This window comes from Phyllobates terribilis, unplaced genomic scaffold (genome assembly GCF_046119375.1).
Source record: "Phyllobates terribilis strain yellow unplaced genomic scaffold, ASM4611937v1 Scaffold_10__3_contigs__length_209671492, whole genome shotgun sequence".
NCBI lineage: Eukaryota > Metazoa > Chordata > Amphibia > Anura > Dendrobatidae > Phyllobates > Phyllobates terribilis.
In genome coordinates this window covers 189,394,013-189,415,037 of record NW_027362770.1, presented here as the reverse complement: position 1 = coordinate 189,415,037, position 21,025 = coordinate 189,394,013, and the positions used below count along the sequence as shown (strand labels likewise).

At 47.5% G+C, this 21,025-nt stretch overlaps 1 protein-coding gene and 1 pseudogene across 1 annotated transcript in view; one reads left to right on the top strand and one right to left on the bottom strand.

Moving 5' to 3' along the window:
• Window positions 1-21,025, top strand: part of LOC141164804 (uncharacterized) — a 366,676-nt gene that overhangs the window by 332,775 nt on the left and 12,876 nt on the right. The gene's annotated exons all lie outside the window — the stretch shown is intronic.
• LOC141164091 (E3 ubiquitin/ISG15 ligase TRIM25-like) lies at window positions 14,061-16,104 on the bottom strand (annotated as a pseudogene).

Genomic DNA, 21,025 nt, shown 5'->3' with positions numbered 1-21,025 from the left:
GGGTGATGCCATGCCTAGAAGCAAGGAGGGGTCCCCTTATCAGGTAACACCAGCATCCAGGACATTTCCTGGCTCCAGACCAGAAGAGGGAGCTCTAACTTGGTTTCAGGGTAGCTTCCCCTTTAAATTGGAGCCTGGAGTTAGAAAAGTCGGTTGGAGTGAGAAAAGTTAGTTGGAGACAGGACAGCGACGAGGGAGAACCTGGGGAGGGGAGCTGTGACCAAGCTCGCCCCAGAGAAAAGCGACAGAAACCGGACACCGGTGTCCGTGGTTGTTCAGGTACTGAAGTTCCGGCAGCTAAATCCGGAGGGCAGGAGACTGTAGGTCTCCTGGCCTCACCAAACGCCTGGTGGCTCAGCAGCATACTAGAGCCCACGAAGGAGCGACACATGAAAAAGGCTCGAGCTGCCTGCCATACGGGCGAGGATTAAACGATTGCTCAGGAAAGAGGGCCGAGCATTACTTTAGGTAGCAGGGCCAAAGAGGACAGCGCAGAAGGAAGGCTTACAACTCCACCTCGTGAGGTGGATCCCAAAATTGCTTCTAGGCCGCCCGGATCTCCATTACCTTCTGTTACCAGTGCCCCAGTCTACACCATAAAACCTCAAGTAAAGGTAGAGGAAACTGCCATTCTTGTGTCGTTTGGTCATTATCTGCACCCTCAGTCCTGCACCCCAACATCCACAGCCCCCCTACATAAACCGTACCGGTAGCCCTGGGGCCCCGCTGTACCAGTGGGGAGCAAATCCATCCCAGCTGCATCACCAACGGCCCCAGCGGTCTCTTTCAGCAGCGGCGGTTACCTATAGCTGCATACCACTGGTGGGATCACAAAACTTTTCCCCTAAACAAACTGTCCTTGCTTTTTAATGACTGCCTAGGGCCCCGAACCAGGTCAAGCCCCCGTGACAATCCCAAAGAACCGACCGACCCGGTGGCGAGTACCCCAAGGTCCTAGGGGACGCGTCGTACTTGGCGCCACGAACAGGATTGTCGTAGCCCGGTATAACCAGGTACTGTGTGCCATAGACTTTGCTGAACTGTATAATCACGTCATTTGACGTCAGCTGAGGGGAAGCAGGAGGCCCCGATCCGGTACCGCCGGGTAAGCGATTCTTCTCGCCTGCAGAGTAGCATACTGGTAAGCCAGCAGAAACCCAGGACTTGGCCGAGGTTCACTGGGGGGTGGGGGGTGCCCAACCTAGAAGAGGATCCAGCTACAGGCGTGGCTGCAGCAACTGTAATGCCTTTATCCATGCCGTATATCCCAGGGGCGGCGTGGTTCCCTCAGTACTCAGGGGAGTCACACACCCTGAGCGAATTTGAGGAGAGACTGCATAGTTTGTTCAAAGTGTACCCCCTGTCTGAGGAGCAAAAAGTCAGCATCCTTATAGGCCAGCTAATCGGTACAGCCCAGAGGGAGGTGAAGTCCTGGCCGGGCAGGGACAAAAGAACTGTTAAGCAAATCCTGGCCCGGTTGAAGGATACATTTGACACCCGCACCGCAGCAGAGATTAAAATGAAGTTCTATGGGTGCAAACAAACGGTGGAGGACAGTGTACAGGACTATGTTCTAAACCTGCAGGAAGCGCTGCAGGCCATTAAACAGGTAGACCCCGACAGTGTGTGAGACGAGGACAGATTGCTAACCGAACAGTTTATTGAGGGGCTCCTGTCTAACGCTCACCGGACACAGCTGCGCATTATGGCTCTGCAAAACCCTGATCTAGACTTTGCACAATTTAAAGACTAGGCCATCCAGGTGCTGTGAGAATCAACCCCAAGTGGCACTGCACCCCTCTGGCACCCAGCTATCACATACCACCAGGAGGTGGCGTCCTTTTCAACAGCACCTGTGGAGGCTGATGCGCAGACCCTAGATAATGACCCGTCTGCAGACCTACGCCTTCAGGTCCAGGAGCTGACCAAAAGTGTGGCTACACTAACCAAAACCATGCAGGCCACGCAAGTGTCTCCAAAGGAAAAGATCCAGCTGGCTTCCAGTCCAGATGACTTCCCGTGGCAACGGCAGAGAAGAATTCCACCGACCAGAGGGAGAGACAGCGATCGCTATGACCAGAACGGACAACCCATCTGCCGCCGCTGTCAAAAGGTGGGGCATATCGCAAGATTCTGCAATTTAAACGAGCAACCCCTGGGGCAGAGGGTCAACCCCCCGGAGTAAGACAACCAGGCCCACACAGCTGGCGAGACAAGTATGTGGGAAGACGACCGGTCCTGCCTGGCGTGCTTGATGGCATCCCAATGAACGCGTTACTGGACACTGGTTCCGAGGTGACAACGATGCCATATATCCTTTATAAACGATACTGGACTGACTCAGACATTACCCGCAGTCGAGATGAACATCTTAACATCTTTGCCAGCAATGGTCAGCCCTTGCCTCAGGTGGGGTATAAAGAGCTGACCATAAAAGTTGGCCGAGTAGAATTGCCATCACAAGGAATGATTATTGTAGATATTGATCGCCGAGAAAGCCATCCTATGATAACCTTAGGCACCAATGTGAGAGAGCATTGTCTTGGGGAAATTATTGTTTTGTTGCAACAGGTCGCAGAGACTGCCAGTTCTAGTCAGCAGCGAGTTCTGCAGAAGGAGATCAAAGCCCTGATGAAAAGACAACAGGTAGAGCTGTCTGGTGGAGAAGTCGGCAGCGTCAGGATGAGTGATCCATTCCCCATTGCTTGTGGCTGCGGACCACTTATTGCACTATTCCCTACCTGTCCTATTGTAAACATGACGCCGGTTAGGCGAAACATGTTGGGGAGGCTATAATTTTAGTTTACAATAGGACAGGTAGGGAATAGTGCAATAAGTGGTCCGCGGCCACAAGCATAAGATAATGGAAATAGATAGGATAACTATTGGATACACAGTTATGCCAATTGAATAATCCTGATAGTCCTCACTACCTGTGCCTATATTGGAATTTTAATATAAATTACTACTATAATAAGGATTTAATCATTAATAGTTAAGTTTTATAGAGCTTTAGTTGGGGGTTCTATTTGCCAACAGGCAATATGTTAATGAGTTAAATTGCCCCTACGCTGTCTCTGGCTGAACAGTGTTGGCTAGAAGTTACAAGTAGGCACCGACTCCACCCCTTTGCACCAAAAGCATGGGGAGTACCGGGTGGTCCAAGAATAAGAGCAAGTCTTTAGAAAGCACCCACTAGACTTTGGGCAGGTAAAAGGGGTCCAACATCATATTCCCACAGGAGATCACCTGCCCATTAAAGAGAGGTACCGGCCTGTACCCCCAGCTCACTATCAATGTACCAAGGGAATGTTACGGGAGATGAAGGAGGCTGGGGTGATCAGAGATAGTTGCAGCCCCTGGGCAGCTCCATTGGTCCTCGTTAGAAAGAAAGATGGTACAATGAGGATGTGTGTTGATTATAGGCAGATTAACCGCATTACACATAAGGACGCCTACCCATTACCCAGAATTGAGGAATCATTAGCTGCACTAAGATCTGCTAACTGTTTCTCCACTTTAGATCTCACCACTGGGTATTGGCAGGTTCCCATGGCAGAGGCGGACAGAGAGAAGACTGCGTTTACAACACCAATTGGCCTCTGCGAGTCAACTGCATGCCATTCGGGCTCTGCAACGCCCCGGGAACATTCCAGCGTTTAATGGAGTGTTGCCTAGGACACAAAAACTTTGAAACCGTTCTGCTGTACCTGGATGACGTAATCGTCTACCCAAAGACGTACGAAGACCACCTGGAGCACCTAGCCGAGGTGTTCGAGGCCTTATCCGGTTTTGGCCTGAAAGTAAAGCCATCCAAGTTCCACCTGTTGAAGCCCAAGGTGCAGTACCTAGGCCATGTGGTAAGCGCCGAAGGTGTAGCACAAGACCCTGAAAAGTCACCATGATCAAGGACTGGCCAAGACCCTCACTATCAAGGAAGTGCGGCAGTTCCTCGGGCTGGAAGGCTACTACAGGAGATTCATCAAGGGCTTCACCAAGATAGCGGCACCCATGCAGGACCTCTTAGTGGGCCAGTCCAAGAAGGCCAAGAACCCGAATCCTCCGTTCGAGTGGGGTAAAAAAGAAGAAGAATCCTTCACTCGGCTGAAGGTGGCTCTTACGGGAGACAAAGTCCTGGCCTACCCCAACTAATTTTTGCCTTTTTGAGACTTTGTCAATTCTTTGGAATATAAATCGTTATTGTTGTTAATTGTTTAACTGGAAAGGTGTCCTCAGTCCGGGAAAACTGAATTTAACTAGGGGGGAATGCGGCACCCCAGGAGTCCAGTTGCCACATTGGTATTGCCTCCCTCACAGGGGGTGATGCCATGTCTAGAAGCAAGGAGGGGTCCCCTTATCAGATAACACCAGCATCCAACACATTTCCTGACTCCAGACCGGAAGGGGGAGCTCTAACCCGGTTTCAGGGGAGCTGAGTACCCTATATTTATTATGCAACTTTGCTTTACATTTATATATAATGATGGTAGGGTATGAGATATATTTTTGTCTTTTGTCTTTTGTAGGTTTTGTTTCTTTTTTGCTAGTGTGAACATGCTCCTATTTCTTGCATGTCTACCATCTTAGACCTCAGTTCACATTGCCTGGTTTTTTGTCTTGTTTGCATTCTGTGCAATTTAAGGGTGTGGCATCCCCTTTGTTGAGCTGACTGGTATATATGTAGCTTACCACGGGCCTGGGTGGTCTGGAGTTGGGACCCGGTCCTATTTGTCTACCCTTTTATATGCATTACTTCAACTTTGATATACAGTAAGGTTTTTAATATAGGCAGTATAGGTACCGTCCCAATTTAGGGTCACCTTGCCGCTGGTGGGACGGCTTGTATACTTTTTTTGATCAAAAATAGTTCACTAAGTACCCTATATTTATTATGCAACTTTGCTTTACATTTATATATAATGATGGTAGGGTATGAGATATATTTTTGTCTTTTGTCTTTTGTAGGTTTTGTTTCTTTTTTGCTAGTGTGAACATGCTCCTATTTCTTGCATGTCTACCATCTTAGACCTCAGTTCACATTGCCTGGTTTTTTGTCTTGTTTGCATTCTGTGCAATTTAAGGGTGTGGCATCCCCTTTGTTGAGCTGACTGGTATATATGTAGCTTACCACGGGCCTGGGTGGTCTGGAGTTGGGACCCGGTCCTATTTGTCTACCCTTTTATATGCATTACTTCAACTTTGATATACAGTAAGGTTTTTAATATAGGCAGTATAGGTACCGTCCCAATTTAGGGTCACCTTGCCGCTGGTGGGACGGCTTGTATACTTTTTTTGATCAAAAATAGTTCACTAAGTACCCTATATTTATTATGCAACTTTGCTTTACATTTCTATATAATGATGGTAGGGTATGAGATATATTTTTGTCTTTTGTAGGTTTTGTTTCTTTTTTGCTAGTGTGAACATGCTCCTATTTCTTGCATGTCTACCATCTTAGACCTCAGTTCACATTGCCTGGTTTTTTGTCTTGTTTGCATTCTGTGCAATTTAAGGGTGTGGCATCCCCTTTGTTGAGCTGACTGGTATATATGTAGCTTACCACGGGCCTGGGTGGTCTGGAGTTGGGACCCGGTCCTATTTGTCTACCCTTTTATATGCATTACTTCAACTTTGATATACAGTAAGGTTTTTAATATAGGCAGTATAGGTACCGTCCCAATTTAGGGTCACCTTGCCGCTGGTGGGACGGCTTGTATACTTTTTTTGATCAAAAATAGTTCACTAAGTACCCTATATTTATTATACAACTTTGCTTTACATTTATATATAATGATGGTAGGGTATGAGATATATTTTTGTCTTTTGTCTTTTGTAGGTTTTGTTCCTTTTAAATTGGAGCCTGGAGGCGGGGTTTAGAAAAGTCAGTTGGAGTGAGCAAAAGTCAGTTGGAGACAGGAGAGAGACAAGGGAGAACCTGGGGAGGGGAGCTGTGACCAAGCTCGCCCCAGAGAAAAGCATGAGAAACTGCAAACCGGAGTCCGTGGTTGCTTGGGTACTGAAGTCCCGGCAGCTAAATCCGGAGGGCAGGAGACTGCAGGTCTCCTGGCCCCACCAAACACCCGGCAGCTCAGCAGCATACTAGAGCCCGTAGCCGCTACAAAGGAGCGACACCTGATAAAGGCTCGAGCTGCCTGCCATACGGGCGAGGATTAAACGATTGGTCAGGAAAGAAGGCAACAGCATAGCTTTAGGCAGCAGGGTCAAAGAGGACAGTGCAGAAGGAAGGCCTACAACTCCACCTGGCGAAGTGGATCTCCAAATTGCTTCTAGGCCGCCCGGATCTCCATTACCCTCTGTTACCAGTGCCCCAGTCTACACCATCAAACCTCAAGTAAAGGTAGAGGAAACCGCCATTCTTGTGTCGTCTAGTCATTATCTGCACCCTCAGTCCTGCACCCCAACATCCACAATCCCCTACATAAACCGTACCGGTAGCCCGGGGGCCCAGATCTACCAGTGGGGAGCAAATCCACCCCAGCAGCATCACCAACGGCCCCAGCGGTCTCTTTCAGCAGCGGCGGCCACCTGTAGCCGCATACCACTGGTGGCGTCACAAAACCTTTCCCCTAAATAAACCGTCCTTTTTATTTACTACCTAGGGCCCCGGACCGGGTCACGCCCCTGTGACAATCTCAAGGAACCGACCGACCCGGTGGCGAGTACCCCACGGTCCTAAGGGGCGCGTCATATACTATCCCTTGCACCAGGTGAGAGCTGAAGAAGACGACCCTCCAACAAGTACGGGGCTATACCTGACTCCTGACCATGAGATCTATGTGCATATGGGGAGTTATATACAGTGGGTATGGAAAGTATTCAGACCTCTTTCAATTTTTCACTCTTTGTTTCATTGCAGCCATTTGGTAAATTCTAAAAAGTTCATTTTTTTTCTCATTAAAGTACACTCTGCACCCCATCTTGACTGAAAAAAAACAGAAATGTAGAAATTTTTACAAATTTATTAAAAAAGGAAAACTGAAATATCACATGGTCATAAGTATTCAGACCCTTTGCTCAGTATTGAGTAGAAGCCCCCTTTTGAGCTAGTACAGCCATGACTCTTCTTGGGAATGATGCAACAGGTTTTTCACACCTGGATTTGGGGATCATCTGCCATTCTTCTTTGCAGATCCTCTCCAATTCCGTCAGGTTGGATGGTGAACGTTGGTGGACAGCCATTTTCAGGTCTCTCCAGAGGTGTTCAATTGGGTTTAGGTCAGGGCTCTGGCTGGGCCAGTCAAGAATGGTGACAGAGTTGTTCTGAAGCCACTCCTTTGTTATTTTAGCTGTGTGCTTAGGGTCATTGTCTTGTTGGAAGGTGAACCTTCGGCCAAGTCTGAGGTCCAGAGCACTCTGGAAGAGGTTTTCATCCAGGATATCTCTGTACTTTGCCGCATTCATGTTTCCTTCAATTGCAACCAGTTGTCCTGTTCCTGCAGCTGAAAAACACCCCCATAGAATGATGCTGCCACCACCATGTTTCACTGCTGGGATTGTATTGGGCAGGTGATGAGCAGTGCATGGTCTTCTCTACACATACAGCTTAGAAATATCACCAAAAAGTTCTATCTTTGTCTCTTCAGACCAGAGAATCTTATTTCTCATAGTCTGGGAGTCCTTCATGTGTTTTTGAGCAAACTCTATACAGGCTTTTGTAACATCCCTGGCGGCGTGCTTGCATGGCTTACCACCTCCCACCATGCAAGACCGCAATCTTACCTATCAGTCCAGGCTGCACACTTTGTTCCAGTACATGCTGTGTGCATGTCTCTTGTCTGATTGATTAGGGCGGCGGCCCGGTGACTTCCTGATTCTTATAGCTGCAGTGTGCGCACTCCTAATAAGTCCCCAGCCTATTGCTGTGAGTCACTGGATACTTAAACCCACTCCACCCAGTAGGAGGTGCCTGAGCAACACTTACTATCAGTGTGCTCCTTGCCTCTGAGTTGCCAGGTCTTGTTCTGCATCTTGTCTGTTTCTGCCACCCTCGGGGCTGCATACCCAGGCCTGTTACCTGTATCTGTGACTTCTATTCTGTTTCCGCCACCCTGGGGGCTGCATACCCAGGCCTGTTATCTCTGACTTCTAGTCTGTTTCCGCCACCCTGGGGGCTGTATACCCAGGCTTGTTACCTGTGACTTCTAGTCTGTTTCCGCCTTCCTGGGGGCTGAGTACCCAGACTCGTTCCGGTCTCTCGTTCCAATGTCAGTTCCTGTCTGAACTGTCTCCTAGCCTGTTACCTGTTGGTCTCTTTGTCCATACCTTCCCTTTTCCTGCAGTGTCTGAACCTGCGCCTAACTCCAACTCGTTGTCTCTGTACTTCTAGTTTGTGAGTTTAGTGTCCACTCGCTAGTTCATTGTAAGTACCTTGTGTGTATCTGGTTCTGCTTGTCCCTTTTCCCATCCTCCTACCTCCTGTGTTCTAACCATCTTCCTGTACTTTCCAGTCTGTTCCTTTTGAAGAGCCCTGTCCCCTCTGCCTGCACCTTCCGCTCTGCTTGCTCACCGCACCTGTGGTTTGGCTCTGCTTTGCTTGCTCACTGCACCTGCGGTTTCGCTCTGCCCTGCTTGCTCACCGCACCTGCGGTTTCGCTCTGCCCTGCTTACTCACCGCACCTGCGGTTTCGCTCTTCCCTGCTTGCTCACCACACCAGCGGTTTCGCTCTGCCTTGTCCACCGCGCCTGCGGTTTCGCTCTGCTCTGCTTGTCTACCGCATCTGCGGCTCTGTTCCTGTATCCCAGTCTGTACTGCTGTACTGGTCCCTATCCAGGCTGCTCTCCAACCTGCTTGTATCCGCCTGTCTGCACGCCAGCCATGCCTGCCAGTACCCCCGTCTGCATACCAGCCATGCTTGCCAGTACCCACCTGTCTGCATACCAGCCGTGCTTGCCAGTACCCACCAGTCTGCATACCAGTCGTGCTTGCCAGTACCCACCTGTCTGAATACCTGCCGTGCTTGCCAGTACCCACCTGTCTGCATACCAGCCGTGCTTGCCAGTGCCCACCTCTCTGCATACCTGCCGTGCTTGCCAGTACCCACCTGTCTGCATACCAGCCGTGCTTGCCAGTACCCACCTGTCTGCATACCCACCGTGCCTGCCAATACCCACCTGTTTGTATGCCAGCCTAACCTGCCTGTTCCTGAATTCTCCGGTGTGGGTCAACAGACATGTCCGGGGTCTGACCTGGAGCAGCACCTGGTTCCTCCCTGGTTCACGGAGTCGATTGAGCCGCCGTGTGACTTTGGTCGGACCGGGTTGATACTTAGTCATTCCTCGGTTCATGGTCCAGTGGGATCACTAATCACGCACACGCCAGTCAGTCCGGGCGTGTGCATAACAGCTTTCATATGTCTTGCACTGAGGAGAGGCTTCCGTCGGGCCACTCTGCCATAAAGGCCCGACTGGTGGAGGGCTGCAGTGATAGATGACTTTGTGAAACTTTCTCCCATCTCCCTACTGCATCTCTGGAGCTCAGCCACAGTGATCTTGGGGTTCTTCTTTACCTCTCTCACCAAGGCTCTTCTCCCACGATTGCTCAGTTTGGCTGGACAGCCAGGTCTAGGAAGACTTCTGGTGGTCCCAAATTTCTTCCATTTAAGGATTATGGAGGCCACTGTGCTCTTAGGAACCTTGAGTAATGCATAAATCCTTTTAGAACCTTGGCCGGATCTGTGCCTTGCCACAATTCTGTCTCTGAGCTCCTTGGGCAGTTCCTTTGAGCTCATGATTCTCATTTGGTCTGACATGCACTGTGAGCTGTGAGGTCTTATATAGACAGGTGTGTGCCTTTCCAAATCAAGTCCTATCAGTTTAATTAAACACAGCTGGACTCCAATGAAGGAGTAGAACCATCTCAAGGAGGATCACAAGGAAATGGACAGCATGGGACTTAAATATGAGTGTCTGAGCAAAGGGTCTGAATACTTATGACCATGTGATATTTCAGTTCTTCTTTTTTAATAAATTTGTAAAATTTTCTACATTTCTGTTGTTTTTCAGTCAAGATGGGGTGAAGAGTATACTTTAATGAGAAAAAATGAACTTTTTAGAATTTACCAAATGGCTGCAATGAAACAAAGAGTGAAAAATTTAAAGGGGTCTGAATACTTTCCGTATCCACTGTAGTGTTGTATCTGCTGTTAGACAGATGCAACACATGCGGGGATTGCCTGTTTGTTAAGTGTTGTGGTTGTCTAACAGATAAAAACAAAACATGCAGCCGCAGGGACTCAAATATATTATCCGAGCACTACAAGATACACTACATGTATGAAGGCCCCATAGGTTGATTGCTTTGGTTGTTGATTGAGGGCGCTATGTGGGGGCTCGTACTGTATATAGGGTATGTCAGCATATTAATTCTGCTCAATATTAAGTGATACAAATAATATAAAAAATAATTATAATTAATATGTTAATATTGAGCAGAATTAATTTCAGCCTATTGGTTCGGCCTCCACAACAGTCACGGTTTCTCATGTGGCCCCTTATGAAAATTAATCTCCTATCCCTGCCCTATTATGTATGGCGCTGTTATATATAGTTCTGTACATAAGGGAAAAATGTGCGCGCCGCGATACGCTCACCGCTATTTCTGTCAGCAGGGGGGCCCACGCCTTCTAAACTGCCCGGGGCTCTGGCTACTCTTAATCCACCCCTGATGTAGGAGGCTATGTGTGGGCTCATACTGTATGTAGGGGATGTCAGCATATTTAATTATTCTAAATATTAAGTTATAATTAACGTAAAAAAATAATTATAATTTATATGTTAATACTAAAATTGAACAGAATTAATTTCAGCCGTGGGTTTGGCCCTCCACAACAGTAACTCATGTGCAAATCTGGCGTCAGCACCCGGGAAGTGCCGGGGCCCTGAGTAAGCGGGTGGGGGGGGCCCACTCGCCATAAGGGACCCCGTCACGCTATGGGTCCGTGAGACAGGGGAGCCCAGTGCCAGCGCTCACGAGTGGGCCCCCCTCTTGCTCAGGGACCCGCCACTTGCAATACTTACCTCTCCCTGTTACACCACAGTTCCAATGTCTTCTGCATTTTCTGACATTGTGATGTGTTAGGGCAGAAGGCGTGATGACATCAATACAGAGCGCACTCTGGTCTAACAGTGCAGAGAGCCGGAAGACGCGGAGGAATCCTGAGCTGCCACCAGCGAGGAGAGGCGAGTATTTGTGTTTTTTTTTGTAATTTATGGAGCTATAAATGGGGTCCATTCTGTATGGAGCTATATATGGGGCCCATACTGTATGGAGCTATATATAGGGCCCATACTGTATGGAGCAATATATAGGACCCATACTGTATGGAGCATTATATGGGGTCCATTATTCTGTATGCAGCATTATATAGGTTCCATTGTTCTGTAGAGAGCTATATATGGGGCCCATTATTCTGTATGGAACATTATATGGGGCCCATTATTCTGTATGCAGCATTACATTGGGCCCATTATTCTGTATGGAGCATTATATGGGGTTCATTATTCAGTATGGAGCATTAGTGTCAGGTCTGAGCAGGTGTGGAAAAGACGGGGAAAGGAATTTCTCCATCTCCTCTATTGCGGGTGGCTGCTGTGATCGCACTGCAATGGGATGACATCCGAGTTCAGTCCGATGTTTCACACGCACCCATAGACTTGTATGGATGAGTGTGATCTGTAGACTTGTATGGATGAGTGCGATCCGTAGACTTGTATGGATGAGTGCGATCCGTAGACTTGTATGGATGAGTGCGATCGGTAGACTTGTATGGATGAGTGCGATCCGCAGACTTGTATGGATGAGTGCGATCCGTAGACTTGTATCGGTGAGTGCGATCTGTAGACTTGTATGAGTGAGTGCGATCCGTAGACTTGTATGAGTGCGATCCGTAGACTTGTATGGATGAGTGCGATCCGTAGACTTGTATGGATGAGTGCGATCCGTAGACTTGTATCGGTGAGTGCGATCTGTAGACTTGTATGAGTGAGTGCGATCCGTAGACTTGTATGAGTGCGATCCGTAGACTTGTATGGATGAGTGCGATCCGTAGACTTGTATGGATGAGTGCGATCCGTAGACTTGTATCGATGAGTGCGATCTGTAGACTTGTATGAGTGAGTGCGATCCGTAGACTTGTATGAGTGCGATCCGTAGACTTGTATGGATGAGTGCGATCCGTAGACTTGTATGGATGAGTGCGATCCGTAGACTTGTATCGGTGAGTGCGATCTGTAGACTTGTATGAGTGAGTGCGATCCGTAGACTTGTATGAGTGCGATCCGTAGACTTGTATGGATGAGTGCGATCCGTAGACTTGTATGGATGAGTGCGATCCGTAGAATTGTATGGATGAGTGTTATCCGTAGACTTATATGGGTGAGTGCAATCCGTAGACTTGTATGGGAGAGTGCGATCCGTAGACTTGTATGACTGAGTGCGATCCCTAGACTTGTATGAGTGAGTGCGATCCGTAGACTTGTATGAGTGAGTGCGATCTGTAGACTTGTATGGATGAGTGCAATCCATAGACTTGTATGGGAGAGTGCGATCCGTAGACTTGTATGGATGAGCGCGATCCGTAGACTTGTATGGATGAGCGCGATCCGTAGACTTGTATGGATGAGCGCGATCCGTAGACTTGTATGGATGAGCGCGATCCGTAGACTTGTATGGATGAGCGCGATCATTAGACTTGTATGGGAGAGTGCGATCCGTAGACTTGTATGGGTGCGTGTGAGCGGAGTCTCGGATGCACTAGTATCATGCGGTCGAATCGGTATGAGAAAATAATGCCTGATCTTCACTGCCCCATAGTATAACACTTGTGTGAGTGCTATGCAATAATACATCACATAGTACTCGGCCATGTTATACGCAAGTGTGAGCGAGGCTTGCCCCCTAAATACACAAAACCAATGAAAACTTAAATTCAACGCTCCCACTCCAAAAACGCAAAGCAAGAACAAGCTCTAAATTTGTATGAGGCCGATAATATCCATTAGTGTAATCTGTCTCATCCCACCTCAACTCGATCTCATCAGAATTAAACCTAAAAATATGGGAAAATGTGACATGCAAACCCGGTCTGATCACCAGTGCAGCACACGCTCCCCCTGTTCTGCCTGAATATCCATCTCTTCCGTGTTCAGGACCTCTTATGAGCTACAAGATTATATCAGATCAGAACCAGATCTCTCCTAGCAGATCCCTCATTCTCTGGTTTGTAACCCTCCTCCCCCAACCTAATTACATACAAAACAAAGCAAAAGGAAAAGAACTTGGCAAAACCCCATCGGTAAAATGGCATTATGGGGGATTTCCTGTGTGCTCGTGATGCGGTATTTAAATCCCCTGAACCTTGCGTTGTGAATGTTGGTTAGTGTGCAATGCATGGAGAGCTACTGACCGGCAGTGATATAGAAGCTGGGTCCATACAGTGATTAGCTGCACTGAGAGGTAAGGATGGTCAGGAGCACACAGGAGAGGGAGGGCTCTGCAGCACTGAGAAGAGGCAGGAGCTGCTGGGAAATGTAGTTTTGGCAGTGTAAGGATAAGTGCCCACGATGCACATTTAATGCAAAGCGTTTTTGCCTCTCCTTGGCAGGAAAAACGCATGCGGATTTACATGCGTTTTTTTCTGCCAGGGAGAACCGTTTTGCCAGTGTTTTTACATGCGTTTTCGCATGTGTTTTTTCAAGCGCTTTTCCAAGCGATTTTGAGCATCACTTGGAAAAGTGCTTGACAAGTTGGTCACACAATATAAATCCATGCAACTGGCATGGATTTATATTGTGTGACCAACTTAGATATTTTAAATGCTGCATCTATAGTAAAAAAAAAAAAAAGAATTAAAAAGTTAAAAATAAAAAAAACCTGTATACTCACCTCTCCGGTTTCCTCCCGGCGGCGATCCTCTCTCCTCGGCGTCCCGCGGTGCACTGGCAGGACCTGCGGTGATGTCATTTAGTCAGCTGCCCGGCCTCATAATCCAGATATATCCTGATTCTATCACTGGAGATCTGGTGAGGTAACGGGATCACTTTACTGTCATGTTTCACATAATACAGATTATTACAGCCCTGACTTATAAACCCCAGGACTTGTTATTATATCCAATAAGTGACTGATCTCCCCTCCTGTCTATACTGGGGTAACACATCCCCACCCTCCATAATACTGACCCCCTGATCTCCACATCCCAGTAATGTCGTCCTGAGGTAAATCCCCTCCTGCTCATCACCTGATCATCCTGGAATCCCTCTGCTGTTTCTGGACGATTCTCTGTTATTCTTGTCCTGGTCGCAGTTTTCAGGTCGTCTGATATAAGGAGATTATTATCAGCCGTGTTTACATCCAGTAATATGTCTGCAGGATCCTGCACATAGAAGATCACATTTATATCTCTTATCATAGCAGATAATGTGAGTGATATGTGTGAGATCAGCTCCGCACCCCGATCACCTCCATCATGTCCCCCTGTGCCCTCATCACCTCCATCATATCCTCCTGTGTCCTCATCACCTCCATCATGTCCTCCTGTGTCCTCATCACCTCCATCATGTCCTCCTGTGTCCTCATCACCTCCATCATGTCCTCCCGTGTCCTCATCACCTCCATCATGTCCTCCCGTGTCCTCATCACCTCCATCATGTCCCCCTGTGTCCTCATCACCTCCATCATGTCCTCCTGTGTCCTCATCACCTCCATCATGTCCTCCTGTGTCCTCATCACCTCCCTCCTCCTCAGGATCACACAAGTCACCGGTGTCCGGTTCCTGTAAGACAGTCAGTGGATCCGTCATGTTACACAGCTCCTCAATGTGCCTCATCCTCCTGGACAGCTCGTCCTTCTTTATTTCCAGCTTCCGGATCACATCAGACAGTGACAGTGACGCCTGCTCTTCCTGCCTGGAGATCTCACTCTGGTACCTCTTCTCCAGCTAGACCAGTCGTCTCCTGATGTCTATAAACATGGCATTGACTCTCTCGGCTTCTCCAGCTGCTTTATCTTGAGCTTTTCTCCTGCGCTTTTTCAGACTTGTATCTCTTTCCAGAACTTTCTCTCTCTTTGTGATCAGTTTCTGCAGAACATTCCTCAGTTTCTCCTTCTTCTTCTCAGAAGCCTCATCGAGAGACTCCAACTTATGTCCCCGATGTTCTCCAATCAGACAACAGGACACACAGATACAAGCAGCGTCCTCGGTGCAGTAATACTTCAAGAGTTCATTATGGACAGAACATTTCCTGGTCTCCAGAGAAGTGCTGGGATCAGTGAGGACGTGTGCTGGGATCAGTGAGGACGTGTGCTGGGATCAGTGAGGACGTGTTCTGGTCCTTTGCTGTGACCCCTCAGGTGATTATCACACAGAGAAGCCTCACAGTGTAGACAGGATCTAACAGCAGGTACAGGAGAGTCCACACAGTAAGTGCAGCGGATCCCGGTGATCTCCTGATGTGGCTGAGTAGACAGGAAACGTACGGCTACATTACGTAGAGTTATGTTCCTCTTCAGTGTCGGCCGCCTCTGAAACTTTTCTCTACATTCAGGACAGGAATAAACTCCGGACTCTTCCTGTGTATTCAGGTTCTGATCAATACAGACCCGGCAGAAGTTGTGTCCACATCTCAGGGTTACAGGATCTGTATACTGGGTCAGACAGATGGAACATTCCAGCTCCTTTCTTAGACCAGCAGATGCCATGGCTGAAGACAAAAGAAATGAAAGCACATTTCTCCTGTACACACCTAAGAGAGCTGAACTCCTCCTTCTTACTGTAGCTACAGGTTTATCCACACTGAGGATCTCAGCTAATACCTTAGTGTTGATTCTGTGGTTATCAGCAACTTGTTTATGCAGCCAAGAAATATTTAGTGTTAAATTTCTGGAGTCATTACTATAACCAGTGCTGATATGAAACTTCTTCCATTTTCTTTTGATGTCAAAGCAATAAATCTGCCAGATATGAATCGCATATCCTAAAATTATACAGTGAATTAATGACATCAGGCAAAAAATTTACAGAACTAACTATGAGGTTCTTAGTTTAACATTCTGATCAGACTGTATGAAGCCACGTAACACGTCATGGTGAACATCTCAGGGGTCCCTAACCTAAAAGGTCCGATACAATGTGCGACCACTGCCAAAGCAAAAGCGCATAAGAAGTGAACTGGTGCCCTACAGCACCCATTCAGCAATACAAAGCCCCCGTGGCTCCAGGCCACCCCACAGGCAAATCCGCAGCAATGGCCACCACTCAGCACCAACACCAAGTGAATAGATTTAAAAAAAATATCACCAGCCACATGTTTTAAAAATCAAATGAGAGGAGTGCAGGTCCAAGCAATACAAAAAAAACTGCAAGAGGCGTTCTGTCTTTTTTTGCTCTCAGTTCACAGTCTAGAACATGTGGAAGGTGAGTTTTTCAGCTGGTTTCACTTGGTTTTGGTGCTGTGTAGTGGCCCTTCTTGCTGTGGTGGTGTGCTTGTGGGGTGGGGTGGCCTGCAGTCACGGAGGCTCAGCCTTGCAGCATGGGTGCTGTGGGGCACCAGGTTGCTCCCCCTTCTGATGCACCATTGCTGCGGCGGTAGTTAACGTACTGCACCACACCTTTAAAGAGGACCAATCATCTTCGCACATACTATGGTATATTACAGTAAGGAGACTGTATACATGAAGAAACGTGAAATAAATTACCTTTGGGAGTACATAGGAACACTTGCTCCATTACATATATATATTTCCGTTAGGCTGCTGCCTCCATTCTATTTTTACTATATTTGGAGGCTTTTGTCTGGTTGTTGGAAGTATTGTACCCACAACCAGACAAAAGTGTATATACATATACTGTATATGTATATATATATAGCGCCCCACTATGTAACTGCACAATATGGTTGAGCTTCTCTGTCTATATAATGCACTAGCTATTGAACCCGTTCTACACCCGGGTGGCAAGCATTTTTATATTGGTATATGGTCTCCCATCCTATTATGTGCTGCCCCCATCCTCTTATGTGCTGTCCCCATCTTGTTATGTGCTAGCCCATCCTGTTATGTGCTGCCCCCATCCTGTTATGTGCTGTCCCCATCCTGCGCCCCCATCCTGTTATGTGCTGTCCCCATCCTGGTATTTGTGCTGCCCCCATCCTGGTATTTGTGCTACTCAATCCTGTTCCCCCATCCTGTTATGTGCTGCCCCCATCCTATCCTGGTATGCATGGCACCCCTCATCCCTATCCTGGTATGTATGGCAGTATGGCACCCCTCATCCCTATCCTGGTATGCATGGTACCCCATCTCTCATCCTGGTATTTATGGTACCCCCTCATTTCTATCCCGGTATGTATGGCACCCCCTCATCCCTATCCTGGTATGCATGGTACCCCACCCCTCATCCTAGTATGCATGGCACCCCTCATCCCTATCATGCTGCACACACACAAAAAATAAACACTTATACTCACCTTTGTTCCCTGTGCTCCATCACTGCGTCCCTTTCTGCCGGAGGCCGAGGGAGGGGTGTGGCGCCAGAGTACACGAATGCCCATACTGCGCTGTCCGGCGCCATTTTGCTGAAAACACACTGCAAATGTGTCTTCAGTAAAATGGCGCCGGATAGCGCGCTATTCGCATGCACTGATAACGACGCCGCACTCCTGCCCCAGTCTCTGGCCAGAACAGAGGCGCCGCGGCAACACTCCTCCCGGTCAGGTAAGTATGTAGCCGGAGATCGCTGTATGCGTTCAGTGTCTACACATACCGCGATCTCCAGCGCCATACACTCCTCTTACCTGTTGTGGTTGGATGCGTTCTTCTGTCTGGAACCAGTGCAGTCTATAGAGGCTTCGGACAGAGGGACGCTTGTAGCATTATATTATAGATGTACATCTGTATATGTAGTGCCCTGTCTCTCGTTATATATGTGTGTGTATACATGTCTATATATATATGTACATATATTATATAGACACAGAAGCTAAACAATATCGTGCAGTTACATAGTGGGGCGCTATATATAATAATACACAAGTATATTTCTCAATGAAGCTTTCTCTCTCCTTTGTATATTGGAAGCCAACATGGACAATGTATGTGTCATAAGAACACTGAACTCACAATTAAATCCATAAACTCTGGATAACATCAAAGAGATAGACCTTGATCTTGCAAAACCTGTGAGGCAGGAAAACAATTGTGTCCTATAGAATATGGACCTTTGTTTGTTGATGGAGTGGACAGAGCAAACAATTAGGATGGACATCTTGTCTGGGCTCTTAGACAGTACACAAACCCTGTTGTGATTGTAAGATAAACAATTGTTCTTCAATGAAAGCTGTTGAGAAAAGGGCTTGGAATTCTTTAGTCTTGAAGAAATTTCTAGGTAACAAGAAAGATACAAAATTGAAGTCCATTGTGGAGAACATGCTGAAACCTTTCAAAGAATTGAGTTTTGTCTGATGAATTTGAAGCTACATTTTTTACATTCCCATTTAGACTACTTTCCTGCAAACCTTGGTTCTATTAGGGAAGAGCAAGGAGAAAGATTTCATGAGGATATCAAGGAGATGGAAAGACGATACCAAGGTAGATGGCACGAGAACATGATGGGAGTCTACTGCTGGATGCTTCACAGAGAAGATCCTCAGGCCTTCTATAAGAGAAAAGGAATGAAGAGAAGGTCTGCAGGCTCCCCATTGCTCAGAGACTCCAGTTCAAAACCCTAACCATGGCATACAAAGCCATCCATAACCTGTCTCCTCCATACATCTGTGACCTAGTCTGCCGGTACTTACCTGCACGCAACCTCCGATCCTCACAAGATCTCCTTCTCTACTTCTCTCTTATCTCTTCTTCCCACAATCATATACAAGATTCCTCTCGTGCATCCCCCCTACTCTGGAACTCTCTACCCCAAAGCATCAGACTCTCGCCCACCATGGAAACCTTCAAAAGAAACCTGAAGACCCACCTCTTCCGACAAGCCTACAACCTGTAGTAACCCTCGCTCCACCATACCGCTGCACTACCAGCTCTGCCCTCACCTACTGTATCCTCACCCCCCCTTGTAGACTGTGAGCCCTCGCGTGCAGGGTCCTCTCTCCTTCTGTACCAGTCGCCGTCACGTTTTGTTCAAGATTGTATACCCCTTTTTCACATGTAAAGCGCCATGGAATAAAAGGCGCTATAATAATAAATAATAATATAAGAGAAAGGGTATTAAGAGAAGGTCTGCAGGCCTTATATAAGAGAAAAGGTATGAAGAGAAGGTTCGGAGGCCTTATAAAAGAGAAAAGGTATGAAGAGAAGGTCTGCAGGCCTTCTATAAGAGAAAGAGTATTAAGAGAAGGTCTGCAGGGCTTGTATAAGAGAAAAGGTATGAAGAGAAGGTCCGAAGTCCTTATATAAGAGAAAAGGTAAGTAGAGAAGATCCACAGGCCTTATATAAGAGAAAAAATATCAACAGACGGTCCACAGGCCTATAAGAGAAAAAGTATTAAGAGAAGGTCTGCAGGCCTTATATAAGAGAAAAGGTATGAACAGAAGATCCACAGGCCTTCTATAAGAGAAAAGGTATGATGAAGACAAGGTCCACAGGCCTTATATAAGAGAAAAGTTATGAAGAGAAGGTCCGCAGGCCTTATATAAGAGAAAATGTATGAAGAGAAGGTCCGCAGGCCTTATATAAGAGAAAATGTATGAAGAGAAGATCAGCAGGCCTTCTATAAGAGAGAAGTTATGAAGAAAAGGTCCATAGGCCTTCTATAAGAGAGAAGTTATGAAGAAAAGGTCCGTAGGCCTTATATTATTATTATAGCGCCATTTATTCCATGGCGCTTTACATGTGAAAAGGGGTATAATACAAGAACAGTTACAATAATCTTGAACACAATGTGACAGCGACTGGTACAGGAGGAGCGAGGACCCTGCCCGCGAGGGCTCACAGTCTACAGGGGATGGGTGAGGATACAGTAGGTGAGGGTAGAGCTGGTCGTGCAGCGGTATGGTGGAGCGGTGGTTACTGCAGGTTTTAGGCTTGTCGGAAGAGGTGGGTCTTCAGGTTCCTTTTTAAGGTTTCCACGGTAGGCGAGAGTCTGATACATTGGGGTAGAGAGTTCCAGAGTAGGGGGGATGCACGGGAGAAATCTTGTATACGATTGTGGGAGGAGGAGATAAGAGGGGAGTAGAGAAGGAGATCTTGTGAGGATCTGAGGTTGCGTGCGGGTATGTAAGGGGAGACTAGGTCAGAGATATATGGAGGAGACAGGTTGTGAATGGCTTTGTATGTCATGGTTAGGGTTTTGAACTGGAGTCTCTGACAAATGGGGAGCCAGTGAAGAGATTGACAGAGAGGAGAGGCCGGGGAATAGCGGGGGGACTGGTTGATTAGTCGAGCAGCAGAGTTTAGGATAGATTGGAGGGGTGCGAGAGTGTTAGAGGGGAGGCCACAGAACAGGAGATTGCAGTAGTCAAGGCGGGAGATGATGAGGGCGTGCACTAGTGTTTTTGCAGATTCGTGGTTGAGGAATGTGCGGATCTGGGAGATATTTTTGAGTTGGAGTCGGCAGGAAGTGGAACGGGCTTGGATATGTGGTTTGAAGGAGAGTTCCGAGTCCAGGGTTACCCCAAGGCAGCGAGCTTGAGGGACTGGGGAGAGTGGGCAGCCATTGACGTTGACAGATAGGTCAGTTGGGGGGGTTGAATGAGATGGCGGAAAGATGATGAATTCAGTTTTGTCTATGTTAAGTTTTAGAAATCTGGCAGAGAAGAAGGATGAGATGGCGGACAGACATTGTGGGATTTTGGTTAGTAAGGAGGTGATATCGGGTCCAGAGAGGTAGATCTGTGTGTCATCAGCATAGAGGTGATAATGTAAGCCATGAGATTCTATGAGCTGTCCCAGGCCGAAGGTGTAGATGGAGAAGAGCAGGGGTCCTAGAACTGAACCTTGGGAGACACCGACAGATAGGGGGCGAGATGAGGAGGTGGTGTGTGAGTGGGAGACAC